At 42.1% G+C, this 2551-nt stretch overlaps 2 long non-coding RNA genes across 9 annotated transcripts in view; one reads left to right on the forward strand and one right to left on the reverse strand.

The window, feature by feature from the left end:
* LOC134810475 (uncharacterized) overlaps positions 1-2551 on the forward strand; it is a 123518-nt gene that overhangs the window by 108325 nt on the left and 12642 nt on the right. Inside the window, exon 4 of the long non-coding RNA XR_010158680.1 lies at positions 1477-1518. This is a non-coding gene — a long non-coding RNA (uncharacterized LOC134810475). The remainder of the gene's footprint in view (positions 1-1476; positions 1519-2551) is intronic.
* The window catches only part of LOC735584 (uncharacterized), a 236762-nt gene that overhangs the window by 19087 nt on the left and 215124 nt on the right, over positions 1-2551 (reverse strand). The gene's annotated exons all lie outside the window — the stretch shown is intronic.

Raw genomic sequence — 2551 nt, forward strand, 5'->3', positions numbered from 1 at the left:
AGGATTCAGTTTGTTTTATTAAGAACTAGTGTGGCATAAGTTAATTCTCATCCAAAAAAAAAAAAAGAAGTATATCAAGTCTCTTCTTTTGGCATATAGTAGATAGAATTGTTATTATTCTTGTTTCTGTCCCAGAGCTAATACATTCACGACACACTGGCAAAGGATATTTTGAAAAAGCTGTCTATGGCAAATAACTGATTTGTTTCATTTTGTAAAAATGAAGTTCTCCTTTCTGACCCAAGTCGTTCTCTAAACGATCTCAAAGGGCAAGCTGCCTCTTCCAGCGGGAGGCTGAGGCCACGCTGGAACCTCCTTCCGAGGTCTGGACAAGAGCTGTGTGGTGCAGAGGAGGGAGGGCTGGGCCCAGAACCCAGAGGTCTGCCTCGGGCTGGCCTCTCTCTCCAGTCCTGTGACCTCTGGCTGACCAAAGCCTCCCTGGTTCCGTCCCTTCATGTCTGAAATAAGCAAGCTATATTTAATAGTTTTCCTTTTGCTCTAAAATAAGATGATTCTGAAATACGACATTAAGTGTGAGGCTGGTTTCTGCTTTGGACCTCACCTAAGGGGTTTTAGTCAGAAGCCCATGCGTGGAAACTGGCCCTGCCAAAAAAGAAACATTCTGAATCATTCAAAACCATTAAGAATGTTGGCTCTGACTTCAGAAAGGCAAGATAAACAGACCCGTGCCCAGTGGGAACTCACTTACTGGATGTCTCTGTGTTTTTAACTCATCGGTGCCTGAGTACTTCCCACGTTCCTTCGAATGGCTTCAATGTTTAACGCTGTCACATTTGTACTATTAACTCCACTTTCATAAAGGCGGGGGCAGGGGGGTATTTAATTTGGTGCTAAGTGCTCATTAATCTTTTTAGTGTGGTCACCAGAACTGGCTTTTTTGCAGCCTCTATCCAAAAGCAGGTTAATTCTCCTGCCCCACACAGGTTATAAAGTAAAGAATAAAGCTTCCCCGCCCAGCCTTTAAAGTCCTTTTCCCCTAAACAATACTCCAAAATCAGTGAATCTAGAGATTCTTTGCACCGGAGCGGTTTCCAAATCAATTGACCTCTAAGCTCCAAATGCATTTTGATTCTGCTTCTATTGATCTGAAACAATAAAGGCTATGGAATTGGGATATGGTTCTGGTTTCTAGTGGAGTTTACCTGAAAAACTAGGATACCTTTGACCATCCATATTTCTAGGAAGCCCTCTGACTATCCATATTTCTAGGAAACCCTTTGACCATCCATATGTGGCTACTTTTTTATACATACAGTACTCATGCAAAATAAACAGAAAAATAAAAGAGTAAATCCCAACTTCCAGGTCACAGTTTACAGCATATCTGGCAACTACGTGGTAGAGTTTAGTGGGCCTGCCAGAGTCCTTGTGTATGCCCCAGACATAGGCATACACACACAGAGCTCAAGAAAGCTGCTCAAGAAAATGACAGTCTTTTTTTTCTTTTTCTTTTAGGGGGAACTTTCACTGGTATAGAACTAACTGGGCACATAATGGGTAAGGACAAACACTGAAATTTTTTTTTTTAAAGTTAAAAAATTCCAGCTGGGCATGGGGTGGCTCATGCCTGTAATCCCAGCACTTTGGGAGGCTGAGGTGGGTGGATCACCTGAGGCCAGGGGTTCAACACCGGCTTGGCCAACATGGCAAAACCCCATCTCTACTAAAAATACAGAAATTAGCCAGGCGTGGTGGTGGGCACCTGTAATCCCAGCTACTTGGGAGGCTGAGGCAGGAGAACTGTTTGAACCCGGGAGGTGGAGGTTGTAGTGAGCTGAGATCATGCCACTGCACTCCAGCCTGGGCGACAGAGCGAGACTCTGTCTCCAGAAAAAAAAAAAAAAAGTTAAAAATTCCATGTTCAGAAAGCAAGAGACACGGTGTTATTTTCTCCAATTCTGAAAGCTCCCAGTGGTGACAGCATTGTTAGCCATGTGTAACATGTGCATCCAGGCAACTGACTAACTGTCACCAGACTTCTCCATGGCCTTACTCGAACTGAGTAAGCTCGTAGTATTTCCTAAGAGTTGTCACTCAGTTGTGAAAACAGAGAGCTTTTTGTTTTTTGGAAAATCCTGATCAGCCGAAATGACTGGGTGGTCAGCCTTGCCCATCTTTTGGCTACTTAGATAAAGGCTTCTTTTCCCAGGCAAGGAGAGAGATGATGGTTAACTTGCTTTTTAGACTGAGGTCATTGCTATTCGCTGGTGTAATGAATAAGCTAGACGTTTAAAAACAAAACAAAACAAAACAAAAAACCTCCTTTCAAAAGCAACCACATTTTTCTCTTCTCTGGAAATGAACAGAACGCGTCATGAACAGAACATGTCATAATTTTTTAAACATCCATCAGTGCCCATGAAAAAAATTTTAAAAAATAATCTGAATCTCACTTGTTCATTGCCTACAATATCAATCAATGGCTTACGTATCTCTCCGTGTTCTATTACTTCTCACCGCTCTTAATTCATAAGGTCAAATAGAATCTTAAAACATCATTAAAAAATTTCCTCCCTTTCCATGTCTCAAG

This window comes from Pan troglodytes, chromosome 6 (genome assembly GCF_028858775.2).
Source record: "Pan troglodytes isolate AG18354 chromosome 6, NHGRI_mPanTro3-v2.0_pri, whole genome shotgun sequence".
NCBI lineage: Eukaryota > Metazoa > Chordata > Mammalia > Primates > Hominidae > Pan > Pan troglodytes.